Genomic DNA, 23,079 nt, shown 5'->3' with positions numbered 1-23,079 from the left:
ATTGACTCCTTACAGCTTATAATAATAACTAGAGTAGGACATCAGTTTTTATAGTTAATTTTAATGTGTTTAATTGCAAAATTGCATGAGAAAGACATTTGCACATCAAGAAGAGCCCCAAGCCAGGCACTGGTGGCTCACATCTGTAATCCTAGCTACTCAGGAGGCTGAGATCTGAAGATCACAGTTTGAAGCCAGCCTGGGTAGGAAATTCTGTGAGTCTCTTATTTCTAATTTAACCAGCAAAAAGAAAGCTGAAGGTGGAGATGTGGCTTAAGTGGTAGCGCACCAGCCTTGAACAAAAAAGTAAAGGGACAGCACCCAGGCCCAAGTACTGGCACCAGACACCAGGAAGGAGAGGCCAAGAAAGGCTACATTAAAAAGAAAAAAGGTGGATTTCCTCTGAGTTTGTCAGTGGCAAAACTGAGAACTTGGATCTGTGTTTAAATATTAAACAGTAATAGGATGAGGAGAATGGAGTATTGGAACTTATTTAAATGAACTCACAGAGGGAAAGATCTTCCCAATTCAGACCCACCTGCATTAATAACACTATTTCTCTCTCTGAGAGGTTGGAAAGTACCATTAGTGTTTTAGGATGTAAGGCTAGAGGAAAAGGGTGACCTGCAGGAAGGGCTGTTCCAGTATTCATGTGCCAAGAGCAGGAGCCTCACTTCTCTTCCCAGGATTCTCCAAAAGCAAATGGCAAGCAAAAAAATAAAAATAAAAATGCAAAGGCAGATCAAACACACCTGGCTCTCTGCTCAAGGTTTTTGAGTTGAGTTGAAGGAAAACCTAGCTCAGGAAAGTAGCCAACAGACGGAATTATGGAACTGGGGATTAGGGAATTCTGCTGGTTGCTATTGTGGCCCATAAAGAAATCCTAATGAATCTAAGATCTTACTGTCTAAATGTTGGACAAACATAAATTTCCATACCATCTGTCCATTTGTGTAATTACCCAAACCTATCTTTTGGGTTTGTTGTTTTTGTTTGCTGGTTGTTGGTGGGGCTTAAACTCAGGGCCTGGGCAATGTCCCTGAGACTCTTTGTACTTAAGGCTGGTGCTCTACCACTTGAGCCACAGCGCCACTTCTGGAAAACCTATCTTTTGTATGATTATATTTGATGATAAATGTACTCATTACCTTGCCCATGTAATTGTAATCCCTCTGTATGGTATTTTCACAATAAAAAAAGAAGAAAAATAGCCAGTTTATATTTTCACAAAGTAATCTGTTCAGGTGCCCATACTGAGGCTTGAACTCAGGGCCACAGGTTCCTGATCAACTTTCTGGCTCAACACAGGTATTCTACTATTTGAGTCATGCTTCCAGGCTAACATATTGCTAATTAATTGGAAATTGAGTCTCAGGGAATTTTCTGCCTTGAACTGACTTCAAACTGCAGTCCTCCAGGTCTGAGCCTCCTCGTTAGGTATGAGCCTTGAGTGTTCCACAAATGAATCTATGTACTGCTATCCATCAATGAGCCTCTAAACACTACACAACTCTATTAAGGATAGCTGTCAATTGTTGGCTGTATGTAAACTAATAAATTGATTTGTTAATACTTGTATTTTTTTTGGTTGGTCATGGGGCCTGAACTCTGGATCTGAGCGCTGTCCTCAGCTCAAGGCTAGTGCTCTATCACTAGCAGCACAGCACCACTTCTGGTTTTCTGGTGGTTAACTGGAGATAAGAGTCTCACAGACTTTCCTGCCCGGGCTGGTTTTGAACCATGATCCTCAGATCTCAGCCACCTGAGTAGCTAGGATTACAGGTGAGCCACTGGCGCCTGGCCTGTATTTATTTTAAAAGGTTGAAAATGCAAATAATTCTTTGCGTTAGCTATGCATCATGGTAGCAAATACATGAGAAAATCAGTTTATAAAGAAACAAGGCTCACTGCTTCAGAGTTTGCTCCATGATCAATTGGCACTGTAATTTGGGGCTTGTGATAAGAGCATATATCTTGGTAGAAGGCACTCTCTTCATGCCTAGGAGGCAAAAGAGAGATAAAGAAAGGAGTATTCTCTTCCTGGGTATTCCCATCAATGACCTAAAGACCTCCCTCACCTGAGAAAGGTTTCACCACCTCCCAATAGAAGCACTCTGGAGAATAAAGTTTTCATACATGGGGCTTCAGGACACATTCCAGATCCAAACTGTAGCTCTCTTTCAGGTTCTTTAGAGGTTGGCATAAGATGAGCAAAGTGTCTAGTATCGGAAATTCCAGCTACTTCATAAGCATAAGTAGGGGGATGGCAGTTAGAGGCCTGCACTAGGCAAAAATGAGATGCTCTGTGAAAAAAAACAACTAAATTAATAATAGGTGGGTATGTGACCCAAGCAGTAGAACACTTGCCTAACAAGCAGATGGCCCTGAGTTTAAACCTCAGTAACACAACACAAAAGGAGGATGGGGAGAGAAGAAAAGGAGGAAGAGGGGAAGAGGAGAAGGAGGAAGAGCAGGAGGAAGAAGAAGAAGAAGAGGAGGAGGAGGAAGAGGAGGAGGCAGATGAAGAAGGGGAAGAAGAGGAGGAACAGAAGAAGGAGGAGGAGGAAGAGGAAGAGGAGGAAGAAGAGGAAGGAGAAGAGGAGGAAGAGGAGGAGAAGATGATTAGTCAGTATGAAAAGTTGTTTCTTTGAAATAAAATTCAATAAACTAGCCTTAAAAGCCATTTTCTCAAGAAACAAAGGAAAAGAAAATAAATCCCATACTTCAGACATTTTTCTCAGCTCTGAAACTATAAAGACAAGGAGAAAAGGGATAGCTAAAACTCAGTGTTGACAGCACCAAGATCATTGCTCAGCTCAAACAGGAAGAGGGGCTTTCCTGAGCACTCTGAGCTGTCAGGAAGAACCCAGAAGTGTTATCTTTGAGTGAGTGAGAAATACACAGAAAACAAAATCTCATCAAGGTGCAGCTCAGCCTTGAGTGTCCCCCAGCTCCTGATTGTATTAAGGTGATTAACTCCAAATCCACCGTCCTGGAAAATAACAACAAAAGTTAATGAAAATTCTTTTCTTAACAAATGTATACACAAAAATGTGTGTTGTAGCCAAACAACTAAAACCCAAAGGAACACAAAAACAGTAGAGAGGAGGAAAAATACCCACAGGTGATTAAGATGTAGAAATTAGCCAACAAGGACTTCAGAATGTAACATTAAGAAAACAGCAGGGGATGATAATTAATGAAAGCGCAGATAATTTTAACAGAGAAGAGGAATTTATCAAAAGAAATAGGAAACATTAGAAATATTGAAAAGAAAATCCCACACCTTAATGAAAGGAAAAGGTATTACCATTTGATTTTGTCATCAATAAATACAAAAATACCAAATTTGCAGCCAGGCAGTGGTGGCTTATGCCTGTAATCCTAGTTACTCAGGAGGCTGAGATCTAAGGATCACAGTTCAAAGCAGCCCGAGCAGGAAGTGGCGCTGTAGTTCAAGTGGTCGAGAGCTAGCCTTGAGCTGAAGAGCTCAGGGACAGCGCCCAGGCCCAGAGTTCAAGCCCCAGGACTGACAAAAGAAAAAAAAGAAAGAAAGAAAATTGTAGGAAAAATATAAACAATAGACCAGACCAGAATAGGACATCCCACCGTCACATTATAATCCACACAGGATCAACTCAGACCAAGGAAAAGATCCTTAAAGCTGTCAAGGAGAAAAGGTTAATCACCTATAAAGGGAAACCAATTAGAATCACCTCAGATTTCTCAGCAGAGACAATCAAAGCAAGAAGAGCCTGGAATGATGTATGCCATGCCCTAAAAACAAACAACTATCAACCAAGAATACTGTACCCAGCTAAACTTTCCTTCATAACTGAAGGCCAAATAAAAACCTTCCATAGCAAAGAAAAATTGAAACAATACACCTCCACCAAACCAGCCCTACAAAAGATTCTTAAAGATGTCCTACACATAGAAAACCAACAAGACCGCAACAAAGGCCAAGAAACTGCACCCAAACTGAGAATCCAAGAACCATAGGAAGAACCCAGTTTTCGCAGCCCCCAAGAAGGTGGATAACATGGCAGGAACTCCCAAATACCTCTCAGTCCTATCTCTTAACGTTAACGGACTGAACTCTCCAATTAAGTGACATAGACTGTCTAGTTGGATTAAAAAACAAGACCCTTCTATCTGCTGCCTGCAGGAGTCACATCTTGCCCATAAAAACAAACACATTTTCAATGTTAAAGGCTGGAACAAAATCTACCAAGCAAACGGCCCCCATAAACAGGCGGGAGTTGCAATCTTAATATCAGATAAAATAGACTTCAAATTAAAATTCGTGAGAAGAGATAAAGAAGGTCGCTACATACTAATTAAAGGATCTCTCCTTCAGGAGGATATTACAATTCTAAATATCTATTCGCCAAACAATGGAGCACCCAAATTTATCAAAGAAACACTACTTTCCCTCAAATCCCATATAGATCCAAAGACATTAATTGTTGGGGATTTTAACACACCACTCTCCCCACTAGATAGATCAACTCGGCAAAAACTCAACAGAGAAACCGCAGATCTAAACAGCTGCATAGATCAACTAGACTTAACAGACATCTACCGAACATTTCACCCAGCAGCATCAGAATACACGTTTTTCTCAGCAGCACATGGAACGTTTTCTAAAATAGACCACATTTTAGGCCACAAAGCAAACTTGTCTAAATTCAGAAACATTGAAGTTATACCTTGCATTCTCTCTGACCACAAGGGAATAAAATTAGAACTCAACACCAAAAGCCACCAAAGTCCGGTATCACATGGAGGCTGAACAACACACTGCTGAATCAAGAGTGGGTCATGGAAGAGATTAGAAAGGAAATTCAAATGTTCATGCTATTCAACAAAAATGAACACACAAATTACCAGCTCCTCTGGGACACAGCAAAGGCAGTACTCAGAGGCAAGTTTATAGCTCTGAGCTCCTACATCAACAAATTGGAGAGATCTGAAACTAGCAATTTAATGACACATCTAAACCTCCTTGAAAAAGAGCAGCAAGATAAACCCCAATCCAGTAGCCGGAAAGAAATAATCAAAATTAAATCAGAATTAAATGAATTAGAATCCAAAAAAACTATAGAAAGAATCAACAAAACAAAGAGTTGGTTCTTCGAAAAACTTAACAAAATTGACAGACCCTTAGCAAATCTTATCAGAAAAAGAAGAGAACACACCCAAATTAATAAACTGAGAGATGAGAATGGAAACATCACCACGGAAACAACCAAGATTCAGAACATTATAAGGGAATACTTCTCAAAACTTTATGCTAATAAGTTTGAGAACTTGACAGAAATGGACCTCTTCCTACCAAATATTGACATGCCAAAACTAAACCAAGATGAGTTAAACCAGCTTAACAGGCCCATATCAAGCATTGAAATAGAAACAGCAATAAGAGACCTCCCAGCTAAGAAAAGTCCAGGACCAGATGGTTTTACATCGGAATTTTACAAGGCCTTCAAAGCAGAGCTCACACCAATACTCCTCCAACTCTTCAATGAAATTGAAAGAGAAAGCTCACTACCGAACACATTCTATGAAGCCATCATAACCCTCATCCCAAAACCAGGCAGGGACTCATCAAAGAAAGAGAACTATAGACCCATTTCTTTGATGAACATTGATGCAAAACTTCTCAAAAAAATTTTGGCCAATCGACTTCAACAATTCATCCAAAAAATCATACACCACGATCAAACAGGATTCATTTCAGGGATGCAAAGCTGGTTCAATATACGCAAATCAATTAATATTATTCATCACATCAACAGGAGCAAGAATAAGAACCACATGGTTATCTCAATAGATGCAGAAAAAGCATTCGACAAGATCCAACACCCCTTTATGATGAAGGTTTTGGAAAAATTAGGAATCCATGGAACATTCCTCAATACAATAAAGGCTGTATATGACAAACCTACAGCCAGCATTATACTCAATGGTGAAAAACTAAAGCCATTTCCTCTTAACTCAGGAACAAGACAAGGATGCCCACTCTCTCCACTTCTCTTCAATCTAGTATTAGAATGCCTAGCTACAGCAATAAGACAAGATGCAGACATAAAGGGGATCCAAATAGGGAAAGAAGAAATAAAACTCTCCCTCTTTGCAGATGACATGATCTTGTATTTAAAGAATCCCATAGACTCCACTCCCAAATTACTCAAGCTGATTCAAAACTTTGGCAAAGTAGCAGGTTATAAAATTAACCCCCAAAAATCAACGGCTTTTCTGTATGCCAACAATGAGAAAAGTGTGGCTGAAGTTAGGAAAGCAACTCCATTTGTAATAGCCCCACAAAAAATAAAATACCTAGGAATTAACTTAACTAAAGAAGTGAAGGACCTATATGATGAAAACTTTAAAATCTTGAAAAAGGAAATCAACACAGAACTTAAAAAATGGCAAAACCTCCCACGCTCCTGGATTGGAAAGATTAGCATCGTGAAAATGGCAATACTTCCCAAGGCTATCTACAAATTCAACGCAATACCTATCCAAATTCCAACCTCATTCTTCAAGGAAATAGAAGAGGCAATCCAAAAATCCATATGGAACAATAAAAGACCCCGAATAGCAAAAACGCTCCTGAATGGAAAGAACATTGCTGGAGGAATATCAATACCAAACTTCAAACTACTATAAAGCCATAGTAATCAAAACAGCTTGGTATTGGCATAAGAACAGACCTCAGGACCAATGGAATAGAATTGAAAACCCAGAAATGAACCTACAGACCTATAGCCATCTAATCCTCGATAAGGGAGCTAAAACAATAGAATGGAAGAAAGACAACCTCTTCAGTAAATGGTGCTGGCAAAATTGGTTAACTACATGTAGAAAACTTAAGCTAGACCCTGCACCAGAATCAACTCCAAATGGATCAAAGACCTTGAACTCAAAGCAGACACTCTGAAAACATTACAGGATGGAATAGGAGAAACCCTAGGTCTCCTTGGCTCAGGCCGAAATTTTCTGAATAGAGACCCGGAAACACAACAAATCAAAGAAAGGTTGGACAAATGGGATTGCATAAAGTTGCAGAGCTTCTGCAGGGCAAATGACATAGCTAGCAAGATCAATAGAAAGCCCACGGATTGGGAGAAGATCTTTACTAGCCATACAACGGACAAGGGTCTCATATCTAAAATATACTTGGAACTCAAAAAATTAAACCCCCCAACAACCTCAAAGAAACAACTGCCCAATAAATAAGTGGGCGAAAGACTTAAAGAGAAACTTCTCTGAAGAAGAAAGAAGGATAGCCAATAGACACATGAAGAAATGTTCAACATCCCTAGCCATAAAAGAAATGCAAATCAAAACAACATTGAGATATCACCTCACTCCAGTTAGAATGGCAAAAATCAAGAACTCTAACAACAACAGATGCTGGAGGGGATGTGGACAGAAAGGAACCTTACTTCATTGTTGGTGGGAATGTAAACTTGTTCAACCACTTTGGAAAGCAGTATGGAGGTTCCTCAAAAGACTTCACATAGAGCTCCCCTATGACCCAGCAATCCCACTTTTGGGCATTTACCCTAATGTTTACAAACAAGACCACACTAAAGCTACCAGCACAACTATGTTTATTGCAGCATTATTTACCATAGCTAAGATATGGAACCAACCCAGATGCCCCTCAGTAGATGAATGGATCAAGAAAATGTGGTATATATACACAATGGAATTCTATGCCTCCATCAGAAAGAATGACATTGCCCCATTTGTTAGGAAATGGAAAAACTTGGAAAAAATTACATTAAGTGAAGTAAGCCAGGCCCAAAGAAACGTAGGTCCCATGGTTTCCCTTATTTGTAATATCTAGTATATGTATGAGTCAAGCGGAAAAGGTCAGATAATGTGATGTCAGGAAAATGAACCCTTAGATGTGTATTTTAATGTTTTTTTCTTTCATGCATGTGTTTCTAACACATTTATAAGATTATCTCTTTGTTGCTTTGTATGTCCCTCCCCCACAGTATAACCCCTGCTTTCACTATATTTGATGTCAGTATAACTTGTGGAGGAGATGGGGAAAAACCAGTTGTTTAAGGATACAGGTGGACCTGTTGCAACAATGAGAAGTACAAGTTGTCATGTCCAAAACGAACGGGGGTTGGTGCGGGGGGGGGGGGGGGGGCGGGGAGGGGGCGGGGGGGGGGGGAAGGAGAAGGCTTGGGATTAGGATTAGGGGGGGAGGGGGAGGCTGGGAAGGGATGTGAAGGGTAAACAAAGGAGGAGGCTGCAATGCTTGGTAAGAAATGTACGCATTATCCTGCCCATGTAACTGTAACTCCTCTGTACAGTATGTTCACAAATAAAATTAAATTAAATTTAAAAAAAAAAAGAAAAATATAAACAAAAACAAAGTTAAGACAGTAGTAAATTTGTAATTAGATTCTCAAAATAGATAGCATAGAGATTTAAATAATGGCAACATCTAAATTTTTTTAAAAAGCTTAAAATTATCCTAAATGTTGGGTGCCTGTGGCTCACACCTCCAATTCTAGCTACTGAGGAGGCTGAGATCTGATTTGGAAGCCAATCTGGGGGACCAAGTCCAGGAGACTTTTATCTCTAATTAACTGTCAAAAAAAACCCCAAACAAATGAAAAACAACAAACCAGAACTGGAGCTGTCTCAAATGGTAGAGAGTTAGCCTTGAAGAAAAAAAAAGGCTCAGGAACAGTGCTCAGGCTCACTCATACCTATATCCCTAGCTACTCAGGAGGGTGAGATCTGAGGATCAATGTTCAAGCCGGCCCGAGCAGGAAAGTCTGTGAGACTCTGATCTCCAATCAACCACCAGAAAACCAGAAGTGGCTCTGTGGGTCAAAGTGATAGAGCGCTAAACTTGAGCACAAAAATTCAGGGACAGTGATGCTCTGAGTTCAAGCCCCACAAACAACAAAACAACAAAAATAATAATAGACCAAGAAAATATTACACATACACACACACACACACATACACACACACACACACACACACACACACACACACACACACACACACACACACACACACACACACACACACACACACACACAACGGGACTCTACTCATCCATCAGAAAGAATGAAAAGAGATGGAAAGACTTGGAAAATATTACATTAAGTGAAGTAAGCCAGGCCTAGAGAAACCCAGGTTGCATGGTTTTTTCTCATTTTCAGTAGCTAGAATGTACCTCTAAGTCCACAAGTAAGCACACTGTCTAGTAAGCAAGGGGTTAGAATGGAATTAACTGAAGTGTCATAGAGTCTATGGAGAGCACAAATAGTATAACTCTTTTAAGAGACTAAGTCATAATCCAACAGAATTTAAGTAGCAGGAAATGGATACTTGCAAGAGCGGAGGGCGGGGCCGAGGGGAAGGGTAAAAAAAAATAAGGGGGGAGAAAGCAGGCAAGAATTCATTGTCTATACCACAGGACTGAGAAATACAAAGGAAGTGAGTTGAAGGGTGGTGAAGATGTGAAAGCCATGACACGGATCAAGATGCATTATATACATACACTGCTTTGTTAAATGGCAAAAAGTTCCACTAGATAACCCCAAATGAAGATCAGTAAGGGAAGGGGTGGCTTGGGAGAATGCTAGAAGGGTTGACGGATCAAGAGGCCCTGTCTTCATAAACGGCTATGTTGAATGACAGCTCCTCTACACCACTACTTAAAAATAATACAAGTATTCAGAAATACAGGCAAAATAATAATGTGTTCAGACTCAAAGAAAATGAGGGGAGGGGAGAGATTGATTCTGTGATCTCTGCAGGAAGTCTTCTCCCCTTCTCATGCTAAAGCCCTTAAGGGAGCTGCAAGCTAGACCATTTCTTTGCCACATGACCGTTGTTTCCCATATGAGTCTGAGCCTTAGGTCAGTCATCTAAAAGAATTTGAGCAGCACACCTGATCTTTTATCCTGGATGTAAAGCCATCAAGCAGTAAGTTTTGTGAAACAGGGACAGAAATATAGAGCACGGCTTTCAGTGGAGGGCCTGTTTGGAACAGCTCCGAGACATTGCAGAAGTGGTTTTGTATCAGAAGCAGACCTAACAAAGACTCTCCGGCGTGGAAGGATGAGATCAAGTCAGAAGCCTTGGGCTCAAAAATTAATTGAGCGGGTCTTTTTATTTTTCCTAGTGCCTATTTTCATTCACCAAGGCTCCCTTGGAGAGCTGCGCTGATACCATCAAAGCAAGGAGGATGAAATGCTGATCTTCCTGGCTATGGAAAAAGGCTACAAAGCCAGATGCACACATCTGGTAGTTTTCAAGTTGGTTCAAGCGTTTAGTTTAGCAGCTACTCGAAGTGATTCTCCAAACTCCAACAAAATTTCTGCCTATGAAGGGTTTTTTGGTTTTTTGGGTTTTTTGGGTTTTAAGGTATCAATGTCAGTATTCAATGTTCCAGTAAATACTTTCCCACAATGTCCAATGAAAAGGGTTAAGCTTTAACCCTGGAGCCAAACCAGCTTCATTTCAATACACCTGTACCACTTACCTGCTGTGTGACCTTGGGAAATGCCTGTGACCCATCTGTTCACTCTTCTCTACACAAAAAGGAAATTGCCTTAGCTTTTATATGGCTGATATGAGTTTAAGTGAACTAACATATGCCAAGTGCAGAATTTCCACCTATAAATAGAAATGCTCTGTTATTGTTGCTTTAATGTCCTTTCTGGGAGGAAGAGTTGAGGTATTTACATACTGGCTTTTCTGAGTAAACAGTCCATTAAATCAGCTACAAGACTTCTATTCATTGAAACATGTTTTACTAGGTAATTGTGATAAATTTTACATCTTAGATGCAAATAGAAATGCATGTATGGAATAGTTCAAGTAGAGGAAAGTCTATGAGTGAGACTTTTTGTCATATTTGTCGGAATGCGAGCTGGATAATAAATCAGTCTGGGTTTTAGAGTTATCATCCTAAAAATAGTGACGGTATCTTTGTTCACAAGATTGAGTGAAAAATCTTTCAAACCCACTGTGAATCACCCTCTGCCTCTTAATTCAGAGAGGAAATGTAGGGGAAAAAATCGCTGCCTGGCTAATGAACTGCTAAGAAATTTGAAATGCTGAGGGAGAAATCAGATCTGAATATATCTTCTCTTAAAAATCTTATGTAACCAACTACTTCTGCTATGAATCTAAGGAATGTATAGTAGTTAGTATAAGGTGACAATTATGTTTGTATACTATAGCATTTTATGGTCCTCATTTGGTTCTTGCTATTCACTTGGAGAGAGGTAGGACTCGTGCCATTATCTCTATTTATAGATGAAAAATTGAATCTGGCAAAGTATCAGACACAAAAGCTATACTCCTAATAAGTGTAACTACTGAGTTTAGTCTCTCACTTAAACCAGAGGTTTAACCATAATACTGCTGCTATACAGAGTTAATTTTGTTTCCTGTACCCAAGATTAAGTTTACAGTATATCTCATTTTCTCTAGTCCAGTATCCAATTGTGGCCTTTGAGCTTCCCTTTCTAATGTTTTTGTTGGCACGAATAAGGTCTGGTATCATTTTTCCCCACTGCAGATTTATATTACAGCAGTCATCCAATGAAAAGAAAGGTCTTAAATCTCTACTATGTTATAGGGAGTATGATGACTTCAAGTTATTGGTATAGTTCATGTGTGTGTGTGTGTGTATGGATGCACATACACACATGTATGCACCAGTATTGGGGCTTAAAATCATACCCTGGGTGCTGTTGCTTAGCTTTTTTGCAAGGCTGGTGTTCCATCACTTGAGCTACAACTCTACTTCCAGCTTTTTGCTGGTTAATTGGAGATAAAAGTCTCAGGGACTTTCCTGCCCAGGCTGGCACTGAATCACAATCCTCAGATTTCAGCTTCCTGGGGAGCTAGGATTCTAGGAATGAGTCACAAGGGCCTAGCTCTCATTTTAATAACTTGACTTTCCTCCAACTGTGTACATGTGCAAGGCTTGGTCCATAAGTAAGAGCTGTGGGCAGATGGCAGAACATTTTCAGGGTGGGGCCTAATGGCAGGTCTTTAGGTCACTAGAGGAAATTCCCTGAAAGGAATTCTGGACTCTTATCTCTTGATTCCTGACTATGGGGAGTCTCTAGCACAATTGTGCCATCTGTCAGAAAACCATCTGAGGAAAAGCTTCACTCTAATAAAAAACAAAAATCACGGGGATATTTAGAAATTTCTTCTGTCACCCACAGGGTTCTTATTTCAAATGTGTGGGATACATTAGTGATTTATAGACCTCTAAATTTTCTCCTTAGGACTCCTAATGATGCCAAAGTCACCATTATCCCCCTTTTCAAGAATTTCTTTTTAGCAATATCTTGTATGCTTTGTGTGCTTTTGCTTTTCAAATGCTCCCTATCAAGCTGTGTTGGGATAATCTATTGCTCTTTTATATCTAAGGCTTTTGTTTGACCATTAAGGAGATTTGGGCTTCGCCCAGAGATACAGCGTCTGGCTAGTCCATTTCTCAAGACTAATTAAGTTGCACTGGAATGAAACATCTTTTATGAAATATGAGCAAGCAAGCCCACAGTCCTAATGAGAACTTAAAAACAGATTTAACCAATAATTTAACATAGCTGCTCCCCGGGTCTTAGGTGTGGAATCAGGCAATTGCAATGCCTTTTCTTTCTTCTACAATAAAGTCATTCATAAACCAAGCACTCTGGTTCACGCCTGTAATTTCAGCTACTCAAGGAGGCTTCGGTCTGAGGATCTCAGTTCAAAGCCAGCCAAAGCAGATAAGTCCCAGAGACTTTTTATCTCCAATGAACTTGCAAAAAAAAAAAAAGCTGAAAGTCAAGGTGTGGCTCAAGTGATAGAGCACCAGCCTTGAGCAGAAAGACCAAGTATGGGCATAAAGCCCTGAGTTCCAGTTCTAAATAATAATAATAATGATAATGTCACAGATAAAAGGAATGTTACAAAAGACATGCTTTAGACTTGATATCAGTCTCATTTGAAACAGGTTTGAAGCAGGTGCCAGAAGACAACCCTCACAGCCATGGTGAATTCCTTCACTAGCCAATCAGCATTGCATTGTGGGGTGTCTGTTACATTTGCACAGGCCCTCCTACCTCCTACCTCCATTCAGACTTCTTTTTCCTTACACTTTTGTTTTTCTTTTAATTAAACAAGAAGACAGGATGTTTTCTAGGGAATGCATCTTCAAAACAATGACAGGTAGGCCTCAATGAAATGACAACTGTTCATTTTACAAAAACATTTGTTTTCCTGATGCAGAACAGCTATTTGTTGCAGACATATATTTATAGTGTTCTTTGTATGGATGAAAGACTTAGCCACAAAAACACACCTGTGCGCTTACGCGGTGTCTGTGCAGCAGGTGTCTTTGACTCCACACCTGCTATTCTTCTGTCATCCGGGTGATTCTGTATCTTCACAACCTGCTCCATAGTCACTGGGAAAAAGAGTAAATTCTATTGAATAAAACAAGAATGAATTCATCATTTTAAATCAAGAAAAATGCTCTACCTATTTCTATTTTATAGTTGGGTAGAAATAGTTATTATAAACTTGCCTAGGGCTGGGAAGGTGGCTCAGTGGTAGAGCGCTTGCCTTGCATGCATGAGGCCCTGGGTTCGATTCCTCAGCACCATATAAGCAAAAGGAAAAAAGCCGGAAGTGGCGCTGTGGCTCAAGTGGTAGAGCACTAGCCTTGAGCTGAAGAGCTGAGGGACAGCGCTCAGGCCCAGAGTTCAGGCCCCACGACCGGACCCCCCTCCCCCCCAAAAAATTGCCTATACCATTTCTTCCCCAGCTAGCTTCAAACCTCCATCCTCAGATCTCAGCCTCCTGAGTAGCTAGGATTATAGGCATGACTGATTTTCATACCCCGAACTTACTTCAGATTCCAAGGATAAATTCCACTTCTTCATTATGCACAATTACTTCAGCCTATTACCAAATTCTATTTGTTAGTATTTTAAGTTCTGGCATTCCTATTCCTAAGGGATATTCATCTGTAGTTTCTTTTCGTCTGGCTTTGATATTAGGGTAATTCTGGTTAGATACATTGAAAAAAAAGTAGGCCCCCTTTTCCTCTTTCCCCAAAGGGATTGTGTGAAATCCAAGTCAATTCTGCTTTAAAAACTTGGCAAAATTCTCTGAGAAATAAACTCAGACTGGATTTCTTTGTGGGGAAATTTTAAATTATGAATTCAATTTACTGAATGGCTATAGAGCTCTTTGTATGTTCTATTGCAGATTGAATTTTCTGTGCTACTTTGTGGTTTTGTAGAAATTGGTTTATTTCATCCCAATGGTCACACTTAGGTTCATAGTATTCCCTAATTATCCCTGCCAAGCCTGCGAAGTCTGCGGTTTCCTATTTTAGTTCTAATATTGATGCATTCTCTCTCTCTCTCTCTCTCTCTCTCTCTCTCTCTCTGTCCCATCCCTCTTTGTCTCTTAACAATCTTCCTAGTAATTGGTTAATTTTCTTGATTTTTCAAAGTAACATTTCTGTGTTCCTTTGAGATTTTCTAATTTGCTCCATGTATCAATCTTATTGATTTCTGTTTTGTTTTTTGTTTAGCCTTTTAAGCTTTATTCTGTTTATTAGCATATATTATTAATACAGGGGTGGAGTTTATTGTGACAGTTCCATACCTGAGTCTTTAATTTGCCTTTTTACTGTCTTTAAGTAGTTATACAAGGAGTTGTCAAGTAACAAAGGGGTTTATGAATACAATATATCTTGATGAGTGTCTCACCATTTGACATTGTCATTCATCCCTTCCCTACCCACCCCTTCCTTCACTCTTTATAATTTTGCAGTATATATCTATATATTATATTCTTGACTTCATTCTCCACTTTCTATTTTTTGAATTTCTGTTTTTATTTCCTTAATTGCTTGTGGTTTTCTTTTGCTCTCCTTCTCACATGTTTTAGAGTGGTATATTAGCTCTGTTAATTTCAGACATCTTCCCTTTTCAGATGTATGTTATTTTTGAGTATAGAGTTCTCCTAGATTTTAATATCTTTTTTTTTGGGGGGGGGGTGTCTGGTCGTGGGCCTGAAGTCTGGGCCTGGGCGCCGTCCCTCAGCTCTTCAGCTCAAGGCTAGCGCTCTACCACCTGAGCCACAGCGCCACTTCTGGCTTTTTTTTTTCTGCTTATGTGGTGCTGAGGTATCGAACCCAGGGCCTCATGCATGCAAGGCAAGCGCTCTACCACTGAGCCATCTTCCTAGCCCAGACCTGAATATCTTTTAAGTTAATTTAATATATAATTTATTTCCTTTGAGCCTTCCTCATGGATTATTTACAACTATTTGGAAACTTTTGAGTAATGGTTCTATGTTGATTCCTATTTTAATTTTTTTTTTTTTGAGTCCAGTCATGGGGCCTGAACTCTGGGCCTGGGCGCTGTCCCTCAGCTCTTCAGCTCAAGGCGAGCACGCTATCACTTGAGCCATAGCACCACTTCCAGCTTTTTTTTTTTTTTCTGCTTATGTGGTGCTAAGGAATCGAACCCAGGGCCTCATGCATACAAGGCAAGCACTCTACCACTGAGCCACCTTCCCAGCCCCAATTGATTCCTATTTTAATTCTATTGTAATTAAAGAACAATATAATTCCAATTGTTTTCAATTTGGCCAGGTTTATATCGTTCTGTATCGTTATTGTTGGTGGTGTGTGTATATGTGGTGTGTGTGGGGGGGGGGTATATGTATGTTTTTTTACAATATATGAGGCACACTTTCTCAATTAGGGCCTTTTAATTTGTTGATCTCATACTTTTTGTTGAAAAAAATGTGTTTGGGGTTATGTATTTCAGTAACTCTGGATCCTTAGGAGTTTTTTTTGCTCTCAATGATATCCAGTGTTTGCCTTATTCATTTTTAGGGTCATCTCCTACTCTCTATATCCCCTCAGAAGGAGCAGCATTGGGCATTTGTATAATTACATCGCTTTATTGTTTTAAAATTGTCCTGGTACACACATTGCTTGTGGTCTGGCATAACATTTAGGGTTTGTTTGTTTGTTCGCTACTGTACTTCTTTGATGTTTTGACCAGAAGAGTTCTTCTTAGCTATCTCTTTCTGGTTGTCTCTGAAAGACAGTTGATTTACCCTTGGTTGTCACTTTCATGGGTCTCTCAATTGCCATTCATTTGCACCCTTCCCCTCCCCCTCACCAAAGTCTCCATGTGTTAAGAATGCCCTCACTCCTGAAATGTCACATGTTATTTTCCGGAGGGGGAAAACATCTTCCTTTGGTGAGTTTCAGAGTTTTGTGTGGCCTTTCTCTCCATCCCTGCTGTAGACCGCAGGTAGGGAACCCCTGTGTTGGTTTGTCTCCTTCCAAATAGTATTTGACCAGCATAGAGTAGTTATACGGAAGCAGTCTATCTCATTCAACTGCCCATTTTCCCTTCCTCTCTGTAGAGAAGGCAGGACTTTTCCTGATTTTCTGCTGATGTTTGTTTGTGTGTCGGTTTTGAGTATTGGTTTTGTCTGTCCTTGTTGGTATTTTCAGATTGCTGGCCTTTAGAATCTCCAGTGAGTTCAGTGATGCAAGAAAACCACCCAAGGAGGTTAAACACCATGTTGTTTCTCAGGTTGAAGTTACCTTCCTGGTCATTTCGTCACCCCACATTTCAGTGTTTTTTCACACTCATTCTCTGTGCAATCGTATACACATGACAACATGCTGGCCCACAACAGGCCACAAGCAGAATGGCGCTGCCATATGGTTCTATGGCTTAATGCTGTCATTAGTGATGTCCCCACAAACAGAGTTGTCTACCATTGCAGTCGTCCGGCATGTCCCAATTGTCAGGAGACATAATAGCATACAATATCTAGGATTTTTAGCTGCATCTGGCACAGTGGATAGGAAAGAGGCAATTGCATCTGTGAATCTTACCCAGAAGGAAAGGAGCTTTAGACTGAGGTACGGGTGTAATCTTGGAACAGAGTCTATACATATGATACAGGACAGAAAAGGGTTTGAACATTCTGGCGGCACAGACCATGTTTATGCTTGTCTGGGTAAGTCATCTGGCTTTACCCTCAGTATGTGGTGGCCAATGAATGGCCTTGTCTGATGTTCTGTGTAGTTTTTACATTCATAAGAGAAGCATCAAATCTGTCTGTACATGTGAGGCCTGCAGCCAGCACCATCGCCTGATCAGACCTGCTCGCAGATGCCAGACCCTGTCTCCTCTTCCTCTCAGACATATCATACTCCTGCTCCTCATTGTAGCTAATTATTATTTTTTTGGGGGGGTGGTTCTGGGCCCTGAACTCTGGGCCTGGGCGCTGTCCCTCAGCTTTTCAGCTCAAGGCTTTCGCTCTACGACTTGAGCCACAGCGCCACTTCCGGCTTTTTTCTTTTGGCTTATATGGTGCTAAGGAATTGAACCCAGAGCCTCATGCATGCAAGGCAAGCGCTCTACCACTGAGCCACCTTCCCAGTCCCTAATTATTATTTTTATAGTCATTCCTTTTCCCCTCCCTTTCTTCCTTCCTTTTTTCTTTTTTCTATTTCCCTCCTCCTTTTCCTTACTCCTTTCCTTCTCCTTCCCTTCTAGTCCCTGTTCTTTCCTCCTTCTTTGTTTTCTTTTCCTTCATTTCTACCTTTCCCTCTCTTCTTCCATCCCTCCTTCCCTTTCTTGCTTCTTTCCTTCCTCTTTTTGCTCCCTCTCCCTTCCTTTTTTCCCTTCCTCCCCTCTCGCTGTTTCCATCCATATTCCTCCTCCCTCCCTTCATCTTGCATGGAATGTCATTGTTTAACTTTCTCTCAGCTAACTGGACTCACGTTGGTTCCTTTCTAGGCTTTCCTTTCTTTTCCCCAGCTAGTGTGGCTTCTGAAGCAAAGCCTGGATACACTCCTTTTCACTCCTAAATTCTCTATTCTTTTTCAGATTTTAAAACTTGGTTGTTGAGGACATTTGCTTTATTTTCTCCTTTACTTCTCTGATCATTACGAGTCACCTTCAATTTCAATTCTCTTTTCCCAGTTAGAGCCCAGTTAATGTTGGACTCCAACTTTTCTGGTAAACATGAATCGTAGGTTGTATTGTGAACATGGCAGTTTTCATTAGAATCACTGTCAGTATTCACCACTCCATACTGTCTTCTGTATCAAGACACCTTCTTGTGAAACAGATGGGCTGAGTTTAGTCACTGAATATCATTTAGGAAGTAGACATCTACCCAGCAGTACTTGTTTTTTGTGGATCAGACCTCAGTTCCACACAAACCTGCTTGCCATACAGGCGGGGCAATCTGACCTGAGCCTGGCTGTCCCATTCCACTGTGGGCCTCCCTGGAAGTCCTTGCCTCCTCTAGCCCCAATATCCTTTGCCTTAATCTCTGTCTCTTTGTTCAGACCCCATAAAAGCCCAACTCCAACTCCAACCCCACCTCCTGGCACAACCTCCACTCCCGTGGGAAGGTTGCTGCACCTCACTGCCTGTTGAGACTAACTCTGGCTTTTGAGACTTAACTCCGAACTTTTCCTTTCTCCTCCATTTTCCTAACACTCCTGAACAGATGACCCAAAGAAAACAAAAAGACAGGGGGAACCTGAAGACAAAAATGGGGGAAGATTAGACATTTTTTGAGCCAAGATGACTATTACTTGCTAATTACTGGGTGCTGACTGGTTTTAGGGGTGGGGCCAGTAACTTTAGGCTATTTTGCAAAGACATCAAAATAGGGAGAGAAGGAAAGAAAAGATTACCTCAGAATGGAAAAAATTGCCTTCATGCTTAAGAGGATTTAAAGGATGGTTTTAGTACCTCTTATAAAATGAGGTGTGACCGTGAAATAATGACTTTGAAATAATAATGAATAATGGCTTTGAAATGGTACGCTACAGCAAAAATGCTGGGGTAAATTCTAGAAGATGTGGCTAGTCCTTGGACTCATTAGGATGTTTGAAATTATATATTAGCTTCCAACCTTCTCTGTCTCTGTCTGTCTGTCTTTCTCTCACACACAGACACACAGACACACACATATATACACAGAGGATGATATATATGTTACATGGGAATGTGACCATGAGAAACAGAGAAGCCGTATCTTGAGAGGTTGAATTGGGAGTCTTTATTAGAATCAGGAGTCGTTATTAGAAAGATGGCAACTGCAGGTAGACTCCTGTCTCAAAGACCTGCAGCCCAGAAAGTAGCTTGCACAAAGCTTTTAAAGGTAAAAACCACATGCTTGTGATAGGAACCAAGCCTTAACAAAAGTGTTAAGCAAAGCAAACCATCCAGGGGAACAACCAGGGGTGAGCAAAGCAAACCATCTAGGGGAATACTCAGGGGCAAGCATTCTCTGTAGCAAAACTTTCCTGGGACTCAACAGCATGATCTATCTGCAATTCAAAGAATGGCCTATCTCATGTCTAGGGTTTTCAGAGCTGGATAAAAAGCCCCCATGACCCATGAAGACTCCAGTAAGGACTAGACATTGTTACTTTGACCCAGTATCCTTATTTCATATCCTGACAGGTTTATTTCCAAAACATTAGCAACGGAGATAATATAAAGAATTCTACAAAAAGACTTTTCTAAATTTTCTGGGATGATCTTTTTTTACTTAAAATAGGACTATACTTTTAAAAATGACATCACTTGATTGACAGAATTTTAAAACTAGTGAATTTAAAATTTTTCAATAGTGAATTTAATTTTTTAAATTTGAATTTGTTTGAAATGTTATTTTAGGGGATGGCCTAAAGGGTATTACCTACCGTCTGGTTAGTTTTGTGTGTGTGTGTGTGTGCGTGCACACATGTGTGTATATTCCAGGACTTGAACTCAGGGCCTCATTTCCTTGTATGTTTCTTCTGCTCAAGGCTGGTGCTCTATCATTTGAGCCATACCTTTACTTCTGGCATTTTGCTGGTTTATTGGAGACAAGAGTTGCACATATGTTTCTGCCCAGGCTGACATCCAACCTAGATCTTCAGATCTCAGCCATTTGAGTAGCTAGGACTACAGGTATGAGCCACCAGCAGCTGGCTGATTTGCATTTTTTTAAAAAAACATAGCAAACATTCTTAGCCAGGTACCTGGTGGCTCACTCCTGTAATCCTAGCTACCTAGGAGGCTGAGATCTGAGAACTATGGTTCAAATCCAGCTCATGTCAAAAAGTTTGTAAAACTCTGATCTCTGATTAACGCACCCCCCCCCCCACCCCCCGCGCCGGAAATAGAGCTGTAGATCAAGTGTTAGAGACTTAACCTTGAGCAAAAAATAACTCAGGGACAATGCCCCTGCCCTGAGTTCAAACCCCAGGACGGGCACACAATAAATAAATAAGTAAATAAATAAAGTAGCCATCATTCCCTTTCTATAAAGGGTAACTATAAAGGGTATTTTTTCCACCCTCTTACCTGTCACTGATAGCTTCCTACAGTCCTCCATCCGCACACCCAATGCAGGGACTTTGACTGGAGCTGCTACTGCTCTGTCACTCACACCGCCGTCTAGCACCAGTGCTTAGCAACGTGCCGGGTGCCTAGTGTCCAGGAAGATCTCTCAGTTAAGCCGGATCTCAGGGAGGGTTGGCATCCCTTCCCTTCAGGTAGGAAGAAAGCGGATGGATTTGCTAAATCAGAATGTGCGTTTGCGTTGGAACTGTCCATCTGTCTCTGACATAAGATGTATGACGCTGGTAATTGCAGAAGCCACCTCATTCTTCGCATCTGGGCTCCCTGCATCACTCCTAGGGCGATTTGTCATGCGTTATTTTGTTTTTGTTCGTTTTTCCTCCTCCAGCTTTGTCTGAAATTTTGTGTCAAAAAAAAATTAATGGTCATTTGGGAAAAAAAGCAGCATAATTCAATTACATTCTTCCCCCTCCCCCAGATAAGTGATGTCACTTTGGCTTCATTTTGTGTTCTTTTATGAGCTCAGTTGAGTCATCCTGAGTCCTTTGTCTTCAAATGTTAATTTGCTTGAGATTTTAAATGTTTCTTGGAAAAGTGGTCCCCAAATTAATGTTGTTCTTTGAAAAAAATCAACATTCCTGCCTATTGCTATAATAGAACAAAAAGCATCCAGCAAACACAATTTCAGTTTATTGAAAAATCATAGCTCTCAGGTGGACTCCACTAATCTCCCTGCCAATCTTAAATGAAAGTGGGATTCTTTTCCACCCAATAAATATTCATGAATTGCTTATCATCAGGTGATACTGGTAAACAAGGTGGGATATAGTCTATAACCCAAACCATTTGAAGGCAAGTACTAGCAATTCTGAAGATAAAATTCACCACTGTCATTGGGAGGGTGTGAAGGAAGACTTTGGGGGGGGGGGGGGAGACAAGAATGGATGCAGAACATTGTAGGCAGAAGGAGAGGGAGGGGTTAGGAGGCCTGGGGGAGGGATCTTGACAAGTCTGAGCACCAATGTAGACCACAGAGTGTTTCATGCAAAGGTGGTGTTAGGAATGGATCTGGGGACCTGGAATGTCACTACGGAATGAAAGCCAAGACTGAGGAATTGCTTGGCAAGGCAAATCCTACTCCTGCAGAAGGATGTGCCACGCACAAGAGTCTGATTCGACCGCACGCTGGGTGAACCCTCATGTGCCACTGCCTCCTCTTCTGATTGGCCAGAACTTAGGTTCACAATCTTAAGTGATTGGCTCCTTTGAAATGGCATCAAGAATTCTTTTACTCAATCAATTACTCTAATGCAGAACACCCAGACAAAAAGCAGGAACAAGTTAGAACAGGATGAACCTCTACTGCAGTGAGTTGTCCTTTCAACGGGATTGCATGATGAGGCTTAACTGAAAGAACAAGCAGACAGTGAGAATTGCTTACCAACTTAGGAGATGGCAGCTGCCTCTTAAAAGGGCATTGCTTATGCCAAGAAACCAGTTTAAGGGGTAAGATCTTATCCTTGCAATGGTGTAGAGTGCAGTAAACATGTGAATGCTGTACAAGGATCCCATGATGTTAGTGAAGGGTTGCAAAGAGAAGGCTATGGTGATCTTTGTATTTGAGTAACGATCCTTCTGGAGACAGGACATAGAACGGCAGGGAGCAGAAGAGCATTGGATGTTGAGAGACTGCTAGAACTGTGATGGAGATGGTAGTGATGCCTAGCAGGAGAGGAATTTGAGAGTGAGGTGGCGGCTAAAACTGTTGACAAGCGAGGAGGAGTCAATGATAGCTTCTGATTGTCTACCTTGAGCACGTGAGAAAAACAGGTGTCCAGGTGCAGATGATAGTTCAGTTCTGGGAAGTTGAATCCAGCAGCTAGAGGACTAGAGGACCTAAATGGGGAAGTTAAGGAGAGAACAATTCAGCAGGAGGTTGCCTAAAAGACAAAAAAAAATGGATAGCAATATTGTAGAAGCTAGAGTATAGGAAAATAAAAATATAAAACGTTCCCATGAGTTTATGTATACGATAAGTCTATTATTCTTGAATAATATTCCTTAAAATGATTGGCTCTCAGCCAGTGGCTGAGGTCTGTAATCCTAGCTACTCAGGAGGCTGAGGTCTGAGGATTAAAGGTTAAAACCAGCTCAGGCAGGTAAGTCCATGAGACTCTTATTTCCAATTAACCACAAAAATAAATAAATAAAAGGAAGTGGAGCTGTGGCTCAAGTGGTACATTATTAGCCTTGAGCAAAAACATTTCAAGGACAGTATGTAGGCCTTGAGTTCAAGACCCAGGATTGGCACCAAAAACAAAACAAACAAACAAAAAATACTCTGAGGGTTGAGTTTAGCTGTTACCCTTGATTTTAGTTATACAACATACAAATAAACTATACTAAGAAGAGTTTATCAAATCATGGCTTGCTGTGGATCATATGTGCAAGTTTGCTTCCTCTATCAATTAATATCAATTTATTTTCCTGTCTGTTCCATGAGCAGTAAAATGCCTCACATAAAGCTATGTCTGCTGTAAAATTTCAGTTTAAGAACACCCACATGTTGATCATTTTCCTGATTTGATATTGCTCTCTTTGTCTAGTTATTCATTTTGCAAAGTAAATGATAAATTAGTTCTCTGCATAATTTTTT

At 40.6% G+C, this 23,079-nt stretch overlaps 1 protein-coding gene across 1 annotated transcript in view; it reads left to right on the top strand.

Annotated features, from left to right (window-relative positions):
* The window catches only part of Gabrg3 (gamma-aminobutyric acid type A receptor subunit gamma3), a 343,533-nt gene that overhangs the window by 312,891 nt on the left and 7,563 nt on the right, over positions 1 to 23,079 (top strand). The gene's annotated exons all lie outside the window — the stretch shown is intronic.

Source organism: Dipodomys spectabilis, unplaced genomic scaffold, assembly GCF_019054845.1.
Source record: "Dipodomys spectabilis isolate Male_0828 unplaced genomic scaffold, ASM1905484v1 ptg000219l, whole genome shotgun sequence".
NCBI classification, from domain to species: domain Eukaryota; kingdom Metazoa; phylum Chordata; class Mammalia; order Rodentia; family Heteromyidae; genus Dipodomys; species Dipodomys spectabilis.
Note: the sequence above shows the minus strand (reverse complement) of the source record. Positions and strands in the feature narration are given on the sequence as shown.